This window comes from Lichenostomus cassidix, chromosome 1, assembly GCF_008360975.1.
Source record: "Lichenostomus cassidix isolate B80296 chromosome 1, HeHo_3.0, whole genome shotgun sequence".
Classification (NCBI taxonomy): domain Eukaryota; kingdom Metazoa; phylum Chordata; class Aves; order Passeriformes; family Meliphagidae; genus Lichenostomus; species Lichenostomus cassidix.
The window spans coordinates 5157620-5174191 of NC_139479.1; the positions used below are offsets into that span (position 1 = coordinate 5157620).

At 41.0% G+C, this 16572-nt stretch overlaps 1 protein-coding gene across 7 annotated transcripts in view; it reads left to right on the plus strand.

Moving 5' to 3' along the window:
• AGPAT3 (1-acylglycerol-3-phosphate O-acyltransferase 3) overlaps positions 1–16572 on the plus strand; it is an 86515-nt gene that overhangs the window by 32937 nt on the left and 37006 nt on the right. For 3 of the 7 annotated variants that reach the window (XM_085046320.1, XM_085046499.1, XM_085046414.1), the window contains one exon: positions 4650–4770. The exons of 3 other annotated variants lie outside the window; for them this stretch is intronic. The gene's annotated coding sequence lies outside the window, so the exon portion shown is untranslated. The remainder of the gene's footprint in view (positions 1–4649; positions 4771–16572) is intronic. One more of the 7 variants, XM_085046579.1, reaches the window with a different exon arrangement.

Sequence of the window (16572 nt, forward strand, 5' to 3'; positions counted from 1 at the left end):
TTCATGGTAAGAACCCACCTTCAGCAGGGGGCTTAAGTAGCACACTGGGCTGTGGATTGGAGCAGCTGAGGTGCAGGCTGTGGAGCAGTGATCCCTGACAGAAGGCTGGGATGGACAAGAGAGGGCAGTAATGGTTTAGGCTGCCACAGCTGAACCTGCCTCAGGATGGTTGTCCATCAGAACCCTGGATCTACATGGATAGGGACAGGGTTAGATGAAACTGATGGGCTTCTGGTCCTCAGGTTCTCCTGATGAGTGAACAGAGAACTTTGTGGAACTGTGAGGCCACAGATACATTCACCCATTTCATTCTTGCTTATCTTGTCTTAGAGGGAGGCTCAAAACTGAAGGGTTTGGTTGCAAGTTGCAATGGAAAATGAATTGCTTCGTTTGCTAAAGTCCAATTTTCATCTTGGAAAGGAAAGAATTTGCCTGTCATTGGTCTTTCTAGGTCAGTAGTCTGGCTTAAAATGGATTTCCTTACTAAAGGCTTTACAGTCAACACAGTGACTGGTATTTGCTCTGTCCTTTCCGTGTCATTTATGATTCCAGCTCTCTTTTCACTCCACTTAAACCACCTCTGACAGCTGTGGAAAAAAGGTTCACAGGTCAGGTATGGATTACGAGGGGGGAAAACCACTTCTGATTGATTGTTGTCACCCATCATAATTTACTGACAGCTTCTCTGTTTTTCCTGCTGTGAGTGAAGATTTCTTTGTCTGAAAGCACTTTCAAGTCAATGATTCCCAATTATCATTAGGGAAGTGTTTAGTTTTTAGAGGCTTTCTTTCTGAGAGGTGATGGTCACAGTTGTAGGATGGTTGCAGGAAGGAACCTCTTGAAGCCATTCTGTCAGTGATGGATTATTCCATAAGACATTGAGAGAAGGGCATGCAATGAAATCAGCTTTGCTATCTAGGGACAAATTCAACTTGTGATTAAAAATACATTATCATTTTCCCCCCCTTTTTTCCCTGACATTACTCTGTCAATATCAGGTTATTATATAGAAGATGGCCTTCAGAGAGGGAACCAAGCTGTGGAACCAGGGATTCAAAGTTATTGATACTTCCTATAGTGAGGAAGAAAGCTGACCAGAAAATACTTTCAGTAGTTTTAATAAATTATTTAAGTAAAAGGAGAGAAAGGGTAGAGGAAATAAAAAGGAATGAAACATTCTCCTTGTGAGATGATGCTGAATATAGAATTGTGTGTGTCCACTTTTGAGTCTTGTATGTCTTGAGTGTTGGGGCACTGAGAATATTTTCAAGGCTGTGGTATCACAAAGTAGCTAATGGAAACATGGGTTTGGAAGTTATATTGAATTCAGAACAAGGTACTGTGCGAGAGAGAAACTGTAAGTGTTTAAGTGCGTGCACATTTATATTTCATTGTGGGACTGTTTTGAAATGGAAAAATATGTATCTGCTTAAATGAGACTCTTATCCTCAATGTACTGCCTAAATCTGTTTGTTCCATTTTAGAAGACATCAGAAAAGCAATTTGATACATCTTGCAGTGTCCAGTACATGGTGTTTTATATAGTAATATAGCACTACTTTTTTTTTTTAAGTGAGAAAGATGAGGATCCTAAATGGAAAGAGCTTCTCTCTCATTCTTTAGGGCTCAAGTACCTCTTAGCAGGCACCAGTACAATAAGCAGTACCACACCAAAGCTTGCTTTCACATCCTGTTCTCTTGCATAACACTGCTGTGCTTCAATCTTGAACCAGAAATTATTCTCTTACCAGCTGCACTCTCTCGTTCTGGGAACTTTGACCTCGGTTTTATCAGTTTTAGTAAAATGTCTGCATGAGAGTTGCTGTACACAGGCAGGGGAAAGGCAAAGACCCCTTTGATAGCCCATGGAGGGAGTGTTCAAGAATTGCTTCAAGACCAGAGAATGCTTGTTCTGAGGAGCAGCTTGACGTGTGTTGCATTGGTTTGAAGGATCCCTTTGTTGTGAGATAATGGGAAGCAGGATGAGATACTGTTCGTGACTTGCTGAGCTTTTTTATTGAACACTTTTTATTGCCATAGTTGCATGTGAGGATTTCAATGAAAACAAAGTGGTTAATGTTATTATTTTAAATTTAACAATATTTGTTTGTCATGTGGATATGCAGGAACCTCACGGTAATTTGTTATACTTTAGCCTATAAACCAACTTCCCCCCAGCTCTGTAACTCACAGTACCACCTTCCCCTCCAGCACTGAGAACTGAACCAGCTGCTTTTGGGGATACTTTCATAGACCCTTTGATGAATATTTAGATGGATAGCTACAAAACTGGTTGGAGCTAAAGAAAGTGGGTAATGTGTCGTAATAGGGCCTCCTTAAGGATGTAGGTTTATTGTCACCAAAATCTTCTCCCAGAGCTTTGCTGTACTGAAGGGTTCAAGCCTGAACTTACTCTTGACCATTTGATACCTGTTTGCTCTGGTTTCAGCAGCCTTTTTTGCCTGAAGTGGTTTATTTCCCTTCCAAGTGGTTATCTTTACTGTCCTACAAGGAGCAATTGCATCCCAATCCCGTGGCTCCAATCTTTATGACCATGGTGCCTGTGGTATTAACAGATCAATGCACCTTCATATTCAATCTACTTCCCAGCTCTGTCATCAGCTGCCATATTTACTCTTTTTTTTTTTTAATGCAAGCCATTAATCAGTTAAAAATGAACCAGAAGAATGATTGTTGGGATTTATGTTTTCATTAGTAACTTTCAAGGAGACTGCAGCTTTTTCTTGCTGTGCTGTCAGGCATCATCTCTTTTGGGCAGAATCTCTACTGCTGTCACAATTCCTCTGTCTCCAAGTTTACACTTTTAATGTGATACCACATGGAAAAGTATGTTTCTTGATTATCCAGATAGCTGACACTTACTTGTCATTTTGAGCAAACTCCCTATAACCAACCTGTTTTGTTATGATCCCTTTGTAGATTCATGTTCTGATTCTTCTTTGTCAGTCTTTGCTGAAATCTCGTGTTGTTGATGAGTTCTGTAGCCTGTTTTATCTGTGGCCAGTCAAACTGATTCATAAAAGCACTGTCCCTTAAGTCATGAAATGAATCTGCATCCTCTGCATTTTTAGAGGTTTGAGTATAGTTGACTTTTAATTGAGTGTTGAGCAGTTGCACGTGTTGGTTTTGTTGGATGATTTAGAAGACAAAAAGTTGCAAAAAGCAGGGTATGTTTTTCAAATGTTTGCCTGGTCATGTTTTCCTTCTCTTTAGTGGCAGCGGTGGAAGATGACACTCTTTGTTCCAACAGCCAGGAAATGTGTTTTGACATAAAACTGGCCTTGGACAATGTCCCAGCCCAGATGGACTGGCAGCCAGTGGTGCCATGAACTGTCTGCAGACCTAGAGCTGAGCTGGGTGGGTAGGAGCTGCCAGGGCTAACTGGTATTTCCTAGTACAGTTTAGTTTCTACAACACAATTTTTCCTGAAGTAGGATGGAACTGAGCAGTTTTCCAATGGCATCATGTCCAGGGTCAGTATGAACAGTATGGACCTACCTGCCTGGTCCTTATTTCTGCTCCTCTGCTAACACTGTCACAGAAGTCTTTAAGTGTCTGAAAGTTCCATCACTGGTGACATCCCGTGGCAGGTACCTGCTGGGCGTCCTAATAAAACATTTGTATTTGTCTGCAGACTTTCTGGTTAAAATAAGTTATAAATTATTAATATAATTATAAGTATAAATGATAAATTATAAGTATATAAATGATATATTTGTGTGAGAGGAACACTCTTTGTTCTAGAACTTGGTAAAGGAGTGGTGGGTTATAGAAATGCTTTGTGTTAGCTTTTGTGATGCATTAACTTGCTGGGCAGGTGTTTGAAAAATATTTTTTCATCTTCTGTTTTTTAAGGAAAAACAGGTTTGCAGTCTGGTAAATCTGAGTATCTTTGGGGGTTTTCTCATTTTTGAAGTTTGGGTTGTAGATTTCTGCATGAAACTTTCATGGTGTGAGGCTTGTGAAATTAGATAACATGCTTTAAACAAGCCACCTCTGGGTAAAGTACATCTCTAATTACTGAGACTAAATTATGTGGAAAGTGAGCTTGTGTCTGAAGTAAATCTCCAGTTCAGTAATCTAAAATTAAATAATGATTAGCTTAATTGCTTCAGGATCATAAAAAACACTCTTAATAAAATATAGGGATTAAGTGTGTGTTCTGAGAGTAGATAATTGCTTCTGCTTCATTTTCAGTAACTTCTCTCAAGACAGGGTTTGGAGGTAAGAGGAATAAAATAACCTTTTGTTATGCTGATTAGTAAAGCTAGGAAAAGTAGGCTAGTTCTTGTGCATGCAAGCCCTTGCTCCTTTCTGGATAGAAGCTGCAATTTCACGACAAATGGTAAATTTAGAACACTTGCTTTTAATTTCGTAGATATGTGCCAGTTAGACCCTCTGAAAGCAATAGTAGTTGGTACCTGTGGAGCTGAGTGTAGTAGTAAGTGTGAAGAAAGATCAAGTAGGTTTTTTTTTTCCTCAGAGAAAGGAAAAGTACTCATAATTTTAGTAAGAAGTGTCTGAGTTATTCATTACCTGGGTTGTCAGCTGCTTGTTTGCATTGCATTTTGCTTCTAAACAAAATATTTCTACCTTCATTCATTGAAGAATGTCTTTTTTGCTTATAGGCAAATGAGAAAGCAAATCTCTTGAGACATAAGCAGTGGTACTTCCCTGGAGGGAGGAGATGGGGATTCTCCTGTTGCTCTGAGTGTTGCCAGGTGCCAGAAGTGGTCCCCAGTGGTGGTGGTAAGAAAGAAATCTTCCCCCACATTTTTGTATTTGCGTTTTGTCTGTAGCAATATGCTTTTAGGAAAAAAAAAAACGGGCGTGCAAACCCTGTTCTTTTCATAGAGCTGCATGAGAGAGGCGTCAGAAGTCTCCCACTCTGAGAATTTTAGTTTAGGAATGAAATCAGTGCTTGAGCTTGTTGCTTCTGCTGTCTCGTGTATGTTGTATCTGTTGGGGATCATTTCAGCAGAGATTTAACCACAAATAAACCTCCATGGAACTCTGGAAATACTCATCTGTCTCCTTCTTCCTTAAATGTGGAAGAAGGGAAGCTATACCTTTACAGTGCTTGAAGGACCTCCTTTATGGGGTTCATTGAAATATTATGAGTGGGGTCATCTTAGGCTGCCTTTAATCTGAACATCTTTAAATTTTATCCACTAGCTGGGTATGAAAATGTTAAGTATATCAGCAAACTTCCTGCTTTTTGCCTTTTTTTTTTTTTTGTAGTCTGTCCTAGAAACAGAGACAGGGAAAGTGGAAAGCTGCTGAGACCCCACTGACACAGCAGCAGAACAGTTTTTTCAGGACAGGATCTTAAAACCTGTGGTTAGTGTCAGATGTTGACATTTTAATGATGATCTCTGATACCTTGCCCCTTCATGGGCTATTGGTAGATTTTTTTTTTGTTTGTTGGTTTGGTTGGTTGGTTTTTTTTTGAAAGAAAATAATTTAATCTTAGTGATTTTGCAAAGACATGAATTATTGTTTTAGTATTCTATCATCACCCTTCAAGGTCTGTTGTGGGGCATGTAGTCTCCCTAACAATGTTGATTTCTGTGAACTATTTCTCAAAGCTCTGATTCATAAAGCAGCACATAATGGATCAGCCACAATCTGTGTTCAGGGCATGTATTGACCCTGTGCAAAGTTACATCCCTTTAAGATGTGCATTTTCCTGCTAGAGAGGAAGTTAAAGCATTGATCCCTGCTCATTACGTGGGCAAACAGACACTTCCTGCGAGCCCAAAATATTCCTGGGTCAAAAGTTTAACCCCCAAAAATTAGCTATTGCAGCTGAATCTGGCAGACTGCCTGCAGCTTTGGTGGGTGGAGGGAGACCCAGTAGGTTGATTCATTAAAGTAGCCTTGTCCCAGTGTCATGGTGACCAGCAGCTTTCAAAACTGGTTGTGTAAAATGTTTTAGCCAGGGCTCACTGACACTGGTGTAGGAGCAATGCCCCAGAAATACAAGAAAACCCTTTTTTATGCATTTGCTGTTTTGTAGAGTACTTTTCAACTTACATGACTGCAATTTTTGCTTTTCTTCTTTGCGTGTAGGGCTTGAAAAGGCCATTGATGAGTTACTGAGAAGCTAAAATATGCTTGGGGGGTAGGATTTTAAATTGTGACAGCTCTCAAATTCTCAAGCTCTGCTTCTGTTCAGAGAAGAGAAAATATGAGTTTCTCATACCCAGCCCTGTTACCTGTGCCCTTTTGTGGTGCTGCCTGGGTCACTTGTGGTGCAAGATGTGGTGCATCTTGGGTCACCAGAACCTGCAAGGAAGAATAATCTGGAAATTAAATGTTCTGAGTGAAGTGAATGGCCATGCTGGAAGCTACATGGGTTGAATAATCCCATTAATAATTCCTTCAGCCTTCACCTTCTTGATTGCTCAGGGGAGGCCACCAAGAGCATCAAAGGGATTGAGCACCTCCCCTGCGGGGAAAGGCTGAGAGAACTGGGATTGTTCAGTCTGGGAAGGAGAAGGTGATCTAATTGTGGCCTTTCAGTGCCTAATGGGAGCCTGTAAGAAAGATGGAGAGAGACTATTTACAAGGGCATCTAGGGACAGGTTAAGGGGGAATGGCTTCAAAGTGAAAGAGAGTAGGTTTAGATCAGATGTTGGGAAGAAATTCTTCCCTGTGAGGGTGGTGAGGCCCTGGCTCACCAGAGGTTGCCCAGAGAAGCTGTAAATGTTCCATCCCTTGAAGTGTCTAAGGCCAGGTTGGATGGGGCTTGGAGAAACCTGGTGTAGAGGAAGGTGTCCCTGCCCATGGCAGGGGTGTTGGAACTGGATGATCTTTAAGGTCACTTCCAGCACAAACCATCTGTGTCATCTACTGCTGTTGTCCTTATTGTGGTTCTTGATGGGGACATTTCTCTTTCTCAGTCTTCTCAATGTTATAATTTGTAGAAATTGCTGGAAAAGTCAATTTTCATATAAATGTAGCTGGGGACCGCAAAGAGGAAAACAAAATGATCTTTGTGAAGCACTTGTGGGTATAAGAATCCATCAAGCTAGACCTAAAAGCAGCTCACAAAAGCAGTCATGGCAGTCACAGTTTCACGAGTTTCTACAGTTCAAGCAAGGAGAAATGTAAAGTGTATTGGAAAACCAGTTACAGTCCCTGTTTTCATATTTAATTTACCAGTGTGGAGGCTGTGGTTAGATTTCAAAGCCTGTAAGACTGAGGCCTCTCCACTGGCAGAGTGATGTTCTGAAAAGCTGCTCCCAGAGATATTTCCCTGCTGTTAGTCTGGCGTGGTCTGGGTTTTAGGCTAAGAGTCAGTTTTGCACAACTTGCAGAAGTAATGTTCTCTCCTATCTGTTTTTAATAGATAGGGCACTGAGTCGTTGTACCTTTTATTTGGAGGAAGGGAGCATGACAGTGGGTTTTTTTTTCTGTAACACTCAGTTCTCCTGCTCTTCAAAAACTGTCTTCAAAAACCCCATTAAGCTTTGTGCCTCTTTCCTAGGGAAAGAGCAGCCTTGCTGAACAATGCTGGATACATTTATGCCTGGAAATAATGCCAGAGATTGGCAATAATGCCAATAATATTGCCAGAGTGGTCGCTGTTCTGGGCCAGCACAGGATCCACTTCCAGCTGGGGGTATCTGCTGGTGGAGCTCAAGGACCAAACTTGATCTCCTGGGGATGCATATTTTGAGAAGAAAAAAATAATCCAAACAGAAACTGCTTTCTAAGAAGCCATCATGGCATTTACTCTTTCATAATTGTTTTGGAAATGCCAGCATGGCTGTGGGAGCAATTGTTTTCACATGTGTAAGCTGTGAAGGCCACGCATTCAGGACCTTTGGCAGTACTTTCCAAAGCAGCAGCAAATACAGATTTAAATACAAATAGTGTTGCAGGATGTTTCAGGACAATATTATTTTGCCTCAGCAGCAAGGCCACTTTTGATTCAAGGCTTCGTTTGGCCAATCTCTGCACCTCTGGAGAGAGCCTCCCTTTGCTCCTTGGTTGTGGTGTTCAAGTTTATTGGGATGAGTGATGCACAAGAGTGGATCAGCCTGAGACTGAGGAATTAGAGACTGCACTACCAAATACATTTGTGATTGAAAATGGCTGATAAAGGACACTCCTCTAAAAGCAGAACAAGAGGGAGCAAAAGGCCCAAGCATCTCCTTTGTGCAGTTCTTTTTTCTGTGCTGAAGGTATAACAATGCCACCTGTTACAGGCACAGGATGTGCCCTGGGTTAACTGTTCCCCAATGTCTGCTGAAATTATCTATTTGATAAAGGGTTCTAAACCAAAATTGAAAAAAAAAATAAATCTCAAACCCCAACCTAAACCTAAACAAAATCCCCAGCTAAAAACCCCAAACCCCACAGTTTAGCTTCAGATATATCTCGTTGGTACAGATGTGGGATGAGTAATAACTCTAAAAGCAGTTATACAAGCAAACCTTGAGGATATGCTAACCTTAAGCATGAGTTAAGAGTGAGCCTGTAGTAGTGCCTTAGAGATTGGTGAGCAGTCAGTCAAACCAGGCGTAGAATAAGCTCCCAGTTGCCTGGAAGTAATGAACTTACAGAAGAATACTTCTGATTAATGCATTAAAGTTACAATTATTCCAGTTATTCCGAAATCAGGTTTATTATAGTAAAGGTAAAAAGAATTTAAATAGAATTAATAAAAAGTAGTTCATATTTAATGGGCTTAAAAGTGAACAAAAGCTGCCAACTCAAGAAGCAATTATACATTGCTGAGTAAATAGCATGAAGGTTCTTGTTACACATCTTGATTGGAGAAATATTGATTCTTTTAGATCAGTTCTGGTAATTAGACCAGGCTGCTTGTTTGTTTGTTTTAAATGAAGCTAGCCTGGTTTGCTCGACTCATTGTCTATAAATGTGTCCTATATTAACACATTGCACTGAACTGCAGGCAGTTTGTAATACCCTTGAATATCTGATTTTTTTGGCATATAATTGCAGATGAGCTGAGTGTTATTCTGGCAGATAAAAATGAATTATAAGAGCATTAATGCTTCTCAAACCACTACTCAGCCTGACTGAGGAGCTTTTGAAGAGCAGTGCCAAGCTAGCAGTGGTGACATCCATAATTCTAGTTTGGCACATAGGCTCCTTTGAATATGAAGCTTGGGTACAGTGAACACCTCTTTTTACTAATTACCTCCTAATTTTTCAAGTGATGAGGAGCGATTTTTGACTTGGCAGTCAAAGTGTTCTGAAATGCTACAAGCTCCAGAAGAAATGGGTGCTCACTTTTATACTAGTAATTTCACATTTTGCATTTCTTCCAGTGCTTTATAACTGTGCCAGGTAGCAGAAAACAACCTCTGCTCCTGTGATTTTGTGTGTCTGACAGAAGTGGAAGAGATACAGAAATTTCCACACTGGCAGCTGCCCACCTGACTTGGGTTGTTATCACTCAGAGATTTCCTGTGGTCGCATTAGTACCAGTATTTGTGGAACTTGTAGGACTGAAAAAGTACTCACAGTGGCAGAACTTTTTAATGTCCTTTTGTCTGGATCTGTCAGAGCCAGTTTGCACAAGACAATACTAAAGAGAGCAGTGAGCATCTGTGAAAACTCCCGTAGTTTGACTCAGTTGTGGCTGGTGGAAAGCAAGCGTGGATTTCTAGTGGGCCAATCATTCCTGGGATTCCTGCAGCCCTCAGTAAAAGGATATTTAGGTCATGTCTGTCTCAAACATTGCATTAAAAAGCCACTGTTCAGCAGAGGCTGAACAAGGGAAACTGAATCATGGCGATGCTGACCAGTCCTGATTTGTGATCTTTGTTGGCAGCATCTTTCAAAGACTGTGTGACCACAGAAGGGTCCTCTGCTCTGCAGAATCCAGAATGGCTTAAATTAACTATATGTGTTGCTAGAGGCCTATTTAGCACTAGGATGCCAAAGCCACCAGGAGATGGGAGACCTAAAGAAAAGGTGAGAGCTGTAGATATTTCTTTTCAGGTCTTTGTCTGACGTGGATTTTAAAGAGGGATGGGATGTTTACAGAGTGGCTGCTGTTTAGTTTCCCAGCTGAATGGCCAACAAAAGCCTGAACTTTAACAATGTACAGCCTTCCCACTTATAAGTTAATTTTTTTAAATTGTGGGACAGTGTAGAGAATTCTGGTTGTAATTTATAAAGATTTCACCATGTGCAAAAGTGCACATTGACATGCATGCAGTTTGGCCTTGTGTTCAAAATATGATCTTCAAATTAACACAGGAGAAAGGATGGGTTTTTTTCTTCTTATGGTGGCTTGTTTTGGGGGTTTGAGGGTTTTTTTAATTGCTGTTTGGGGTGTGGAGGTCACTGTAGAGGTTGTGTGGTGTGTGGCTGCTGCCAGTATTGGTATTCAGACCCAGAAGGGGCTGTGATCTAGTCAGAAAACACAGAACAATACAACTTTGTCCAGCATGTATTTGTTTTTGCTATCAGTCTGCTTGATAAGCCTGGTCTATCTTTTTAGGAAGATGCCTGGTTTTGTGTATATGCAAAAAGACATCTGACCACAGAGGTAATTATGGATTCAGGCTGATAACAGCCCTGTGAAATATTTGTCAGTGAAATAATCCAAAAGAAGAATAGATGTCTTATTTAGGAATGAACGTGCTGCTGATGGCAGTCAAGGTGGCATCAAAGAGAGTAAAATTGGATCCCATACAAGGAGGAAGGGGGTGATGTGGGTCCTTGTCCTGCTGTGCAGCTCTTCCTTTCCTGCTTTCTTCCCCTTTGGGTCATGGAAGAAAGATGCACAGCCCTGTGTGAGCAGTGTGACTGCACTGAGCAGGATCCAGCTCCCCACCCACTGTCATTCAGGCTGCCAATTCAGCTCACTGAACTTGCTGAGGAACTGTTTGGTTATGTACCTGATGCATTTTCAGGTCATATTTTTCACCTGTTATGTGTTCTTGACTGCAAACCAGTGGGTTTTATCCAAAGCTGTCTCAGTGACAGTAACTCAGCAGAACACCTACTTTTGGTGTTAGTATTTTTCCTTCTCCGTCTTCCCTGGGATGATCTGAAACATCTGGGTTTGGAGGAATGATGTCTTTTGTCTTTCTTCCATCTCCACATGGCCTCTGTCTCCTTCCAGGGTCAAACCATGGAAAATTTGATGGTTAAAGCGTTGTCTTCCTGTACAGAAATGTATTGATGAGGTATATTTGTCCATGTGACAAATGTCAGCCTGGTGACAGGAGGCTGGTTGGTCTTTCTCACTTGTCACAGATCTGTCAGGAAGACCAGGGACTGTAAAGTCAAAATTGCATGGCATATATTCTGCTTCTCAGCCATGTTTTAGAGCTGCCTTTCTCCATTGCTGATAAGCTGTGAGCAGTTCCTGGTTTGGAGGTGCATTTGTAGGTGAGAGCATTCAAATGCTCTTCTAGGGATTTTTCAGGTTTAGTGTAGCAGGGTAGTGACAGGGGAGCAAACTTTCCTTTTGCCTCTCTTTGGTCTTGCGTGGATAGCTCTGGTGTCACTTTAGGCTTTTGTTCTACCCTGTTCATCTTATTTATTTAATAATCATAAAAATCATAAATAATTGTATTTAATATTTTCCACCCTGGCAGTACAGCTTGTGGCAGCAAACTCTGGAGCAGAGGCACGAGGCATAAATGAACAAAGGGGATGTGCTGAGCCCTGCATCTGTCTCCATGCTGGTGTGGTGGCTTTGCCTCTGGACACTGATCCAGGAGGTGGTGGCTTTGCCTCTGGACACTGATCCAGGAGGTGGTGGCTTTGCCTTTGGACACACTGATCGAGGAGGTGGTGGCTTTGCCACCAGACAGCCCCAGGAGCTTTCTGCCCCTGCCTGCTCACTCACATCAGAGATCCTGCATTACTGTGGATCAGAGAGCAAATCACACTGCTCCTCTTCTGCAGAAAGTAGCGTTTTATACCTGAAATTTAAAGCAGCTCAGCACTTCTTAAAAGACAGACTTCCCATTTCTTCCCAATTAGTGCTCAGCACTTCAAAGGCAAGCTTTGAACCTGGGCAGAGGCTCGTAGGCATGAACATGGTGCTTGCTGAGGCTCCAGGTAGCAGCAGTCAGAGGCTTCTTTCTCCTTGTTCAGCCACAGCACATTTGCATGCAGACAGATGTCTCCTGCCTGGCTCTTTCTCTGTCTTATGTTTGAGGATTGATTTTTTTTTCCCCTCCCCCTGCATAATTTTCCATCCAGAAAGCAAAGTATATCATTCTCCTTGTAACATGTATCTCTCAGGTGAGACTCTTTCATTTATCCCTAATTTTGCATCCCTGTTTTAACAAGTGATGGGCCTGTGCCACAAAGCATTTTCCAGATTCACCCAGTCTGTCTAGGAGGTGGCTCCCTAGGTTTCACAGCTTGCTGTGTAAATGCATTTAACACTCCTGAAGTTTCTTTTGTAGTTTAATTTTATCTGAATACAAAGGATGAATTCCCATTTGTCTTGAAAATTCAACCACTTGGAGTGAAGAGGAGCATTTTATGTAGTCTTAGAGAAGAGTAGACACTACTGAGTTTTTTTCTTAATCATCAGAGACTAAGATTGGCAGCATTTTGTAATTACATAACATTGATCTATTTTATACATTGCAAGAGGCCTATTACTCAAATAATTTTGTACTAATAGGGCTTCTGTTAGATAACTCCTTTTCTGTTTGTTATGTAAGGGCTGGTATTATAGAATTGCTGTTTGAATACCAGCACTATAATTTTAGTGTAGCTTTTATAATAGAAATACCACAAGTAAGCCTTGTTCCAAATATAGGCAATTATTCCAATATCGTAATTATTTTTTTTCCGAATGAGGCCTCTTGATAATTGCTACTTTGGGTTTTGTTTTCATTTGAAAAATCACGATGCTGTCCTGTGGCCAGTCATAATCCATTATGTGCATTTTCTGTAATGAATGTTGTGCATTGGAAAAGTATTGATCAGCAGTCCTGGAAACTGGTGATTGAGCTTCACCTATGAAAACATTGCAAGTGCCAGATTACTGACTCTGCATGTCTGTAAACCCTCCTGTCATCTTTGAACTCTGTGTGTGTTTGTCTCTGGGGCTTTGGGGTTTATTTTGATATAATTTAATATAACCTTATTTCTGCAATTGGGAACAGAAGCAGTGTGAGCAGTCTCAAAGTGAGATTGGGGAGCACAATCAGTAAAAATTCCTTTGAAGCCCACAGAAACTGATTATTTCTAAGCCAGGAATTTAGCTGCAAGCTATGTCCTTCACTGACAAAGATGTAGATAGTAGTAAGACTTTTATCTGTGTAGTTGCTTGAGAAATGTGGTTGGGCTATAGGTGAGGTTGAAAAAGATTTTACAACAGACCCTGGACTTTGTGCAGGAGATAGGAGGGAAGGGGGACCTATTGGCTTGGTGCATGGAGAGCACCTGAAACTTTCCTTTACTTCATGAATGCTGCAGTGCTTCTGTCCTGGTTTTCCACTGGACCATTATTCACCACACTTTCTGGAGTATGCTGTATTTAATTTGTGTATGTGTTAAACTCAGAGGCAGCTTCTACATTCTTTTTCCACGCAGCTCTGCTTAACTGGATAAAAGTTCCTATTTGTCTGTAACTTTTAAATTCACGGCCTCCTTTGTTTTTCCTTTTTGGCCAAATACTTCCAAGTATTGTCTGTTTCCTTGGTTATAAAAACTTCCAATTGGTTGCATTTTAAGTAGTTTTACACTGCCTCTTTAAGAGGGGCTAACACCATGCCTTTGCTCTCTGTAGTGCTGCTGCTCAAGTTTGGTCAGAAAATGGGAGTGTCAGGGGGCTGTGACTACCACTTTAATTTAAAAAAAAAAAAATAAATTTTTTGTATTTAAGCTAGGTTTTGTTTGGATTTTGTTTATTTAGAGGCCTAACTCTGGTGCAGCCACTGCCATCTCATTTTTTCCTCTCCAGGCTCCGATATCTCCTTTTTGTTAACCAAACTCCTGCACTGTGCCTGCTCAGTGCCTTCCCAGAGCCCTGATTTTGGAGCAGGGAGAAGACAGAGGAAATACCTTTGTCATCTGTTGGGTCCTGCAGTTGGGTGGCTTCCTGTGTGCTAAAATCTAGATTTTGTTAAAATCCTGTATTGGGTCCTGTAGAAACAAAAAGTGTCAAGTGGCCGTGCTGAGCACACGTACAACCACGCGAGCGAATCCGGTCGATTGTAGCCTGGTAATTTCCTGTAAGGAGCTTACTGGATTACAGCAAAAGCCTGGTTTGTCAGCAACACCACCTGACTGTGATATTTATTGAGAATTATTACCTGTTTGAAATATTAGTCCACTCCTGCCCCATTCATGCCTTCATTCTTGAGGTAAGAGGGCTTTTTTAGTCCAGTGGTTTACAAAGCCATGTAATGGAGAGGACACCCAGCTCTCTTTTTCCTGCCACTGAGCAGGCAGTTTTAGTAGCTGAAGCACTTCCAGATTTACCTCGATGTGCTTTTGTCACCATAATCCCTCCTCCATGTCAAGACTGATTTGCTTTCCTGGCCAAGACTCGCATCGTGCGTTTTTGCTGTTCCATTTCTCCTCCTTTTTTTTTTTTGTTTTTTTTTTGTTTGTTTGTTTTATTAATCAATAACAAATTGGGAAGATGTTGGTAAACCAGTCAAGTATATGCTTATTAGCTGGAGTCTGCACAACGCTCATCGTCCTGGCTTTAGCCTATTACTTGTATTGGTAAGTTGGATTTTTGTACTGCGACTCTGGTGGTGGTGACTTGTCCTTTAAAGTGCTTCCTTGGGGTGAGCTGGAGAGTTGGGGTCCTTTTGAAGTGCTCTGGAAGGCTGATGTGTCCTTACTGATGTGTGTCTGGGGTAGATACCTCCCCTGATTTGCTCTGGTGCTCTTGTTCTTTGTTACGGGACTCGGTTTTGTTGCTGTTTGAGTTTTTGTATGTTTTTATTCAGCTGAGAGCACAGTGGCTAAGGATACTGCTTGGGCAAGATGGTGATTGTGTATTTCCATTTTTTTCTGCAAGCCTTTACAGACTTCTTTCACTTCTATTTGGTGCTCTTGCTTAGTGTTCTCACAGCTGTCTCTCAGCACATAACATGGAAATTAGGACAGGCTCACCAGGTATTTGGGTTTTTGTGGAGCACACATGTCTTCAGCATGGAAAAGGGATGTTTCAGGTGGATGAAAATTAAGGTTTTACCCCTTGGGGGTGAGCTGGGCCTGGGAGGGAGGTGACTGGGAGCACCAGAGCCAGGAGTCACACATGGCTGGGTGTTTTGACTGCGTTTGGGAAGGATAGGAGCTGGGCAGGGCTGCCCTACATTTCTGGGCTGGCCTTGTTTCTCTGTGTCTCCACATATATCCAAGATTTTCAGCCAGGAGAAATCTTAAAACTTCTTAGAGCCATGTCTGGAGCAAACAGCAACTTTTAGAAACCCAAGTGTGATCTGTTGACTGGCTTTTTAGTGAAAAAATACATGTCACTTCAGGTATGAAAGGAAAAGCTTGCTGGAGTTGGAATTAATATGGCTATGACTGGAAAACTTTCCAAGGGGTGTGAATTGCTGTGAACAAGATTCCAGCATGGCACATCAGTTTGTTTGTTTGTTTGTTTGTTTGTTTTATAAAGTGTTTAAAAAACAAAAGAAATTAAAATCTGTGTAGGATGATCTTGGCTTTTTTGTTGTTGTTGTTGCCAAGTATTTCCTCCAAGCAGTTATGCCTGTACTATTTACAAGCCTACAGTCCTCTGTGTCTGTGTGTGCATACACTTGTAATATTAATGAGTTTATTTACATTTAAGCTTTACAGTGAATCTCTACAGACATGTAAACTCTCAGCTATACATTTCAAATTAAAATGTGTGTGATTACTAGTCTCTGTAGTGCTCAAAATAGTCAAAAAAACAGGCATGTCTAAGTGACTTTGCAGTTTTAATGTTAAAAATCGGGAAATTTAGAGCTTAAGGACATCTACAGCTGTCCTGCTAAATATTTGTAACAAAAGAAAGTTTATGTGGTAAGTACATACATGAACATGGTGTTGTTTTTAATTAATTCTTCATGTCTTAACTCAATATTGGGGTGTGGTGTGTGCATCTGGTATCATTTAGATTTTGTACTGATGCAAACATAAATTTCTGTGCATTATGCACAGAGCACAACATGCACACGTCTGTTATAATTATTTTTCCCCCTTTTTTTGTTCACGTGTCTTATAATTCTCTTTTTCCCCTTATTTTGTTCACTCTTAAAATTCTTGACTTGGATCCAGGTCAAATCTGGTTTGCAGGAGAGATTACAATTCTGCACACAGCAGGAATTAGCTGGTATTAGGTCAGATCCTCTTCTTCGACAACCTCAAGGTTCAGAAGAAAATTAATTACATCACCTACTTGTTTGTGAAAAGAGAGCTCATTCAAACCTCTTTGATTAGATGTAGAGGATACTTAATGCAAGTGCCTCAGAGTGCTTTTTTGGCTTTGTTGCTTTGGATATTTTTAACTCTTTAGTTTGTTTTTGCTTGAAGAAAGGTGACTTTGATAAATATTTTAGTTTATTAATTTTTTAGCATAAGCCT